At 34.8% G+C, this 488-nt stretch overlaps 1 long non-coding RNA gene across 1 annotated transcript; it reads right to left on the bottom strand.

The window, feature by feature from the left end:
* Window positions 1–482, bottom strand: LOC114578472. Its single transcript, XR_003699492.1, has 3 exons — window positions 401–482; window positions 213–275; window positions 1–127 (listed from the first exon to the last, which is right to left on the bottom strand). It is a non-coding gene; the product is annotated as an uncharacterized LOC114578472 (long non-coding RNA).
* Between the last annotated feature and the right edge of the window lie 6 nt (window positions 483–488).

The following is a 488-nucleotide window of genomic DNA, read 5'->3' as shown; positions in this document are numbered from 1 at the left end:
ATGCTCCACAAGAATTCCAAACAAAAGCCTAAACATTGATAGTTAAAGAAAATCATATCCTTCTTCTATTATCTATCCGAGCTTTCTTTAATGCTGGGTTTGGCATATGCTCTCTGCTTGATTGTACCTAAAATGCAGATAAATTTGAAATTTCTGCAGGAAAAAACAAATGTACTTATATGACCGTTAAGACCGAATAGAATTTCTAATACCTTGTCAAGCTTACTCCTAACCAATCTAACTGTTTCATTCATTGAAGAAGAAGGAAAATAGTCCTGAAAATAGGTGTATTTAGAATTAGTTTATTAAGCAATCAGCAGAAGAGATAATGATATAAACAGCCATTTCAGTGAATTGAGCTAAATTGTTTTGGCACACAGCCAACTGTTATAACTCCTACCTGGTTAGAAGACACATGGTTAAGATGTTCGCGACGTGGCTTATCGAGCTCGCTGCCAGAAGGAAATTGAAATGTAATTACACAACAA

This window comes from Dendrobium catenatum, unplaced genomic scaffold, assembly GCF_001605985.2.
Source record: "Dendrobium catenatum unplaced genomic scaffold, ASM160598v2 original_scaffold_44733, whole genome shotgun sequence".
Taxonomy (NCBI): Eukaryota; Viridiplantae; Streptophyta; class Magnoliopsida; order Asparagales; family Orchidaceae; genus Dendrobium; species Dendrobium catenatum.
The sequence above is the reverse complement of the archived record's forward strand: the minus strand, read 5'-3'. Positions and strand labels throughout refer to the sequence as shown.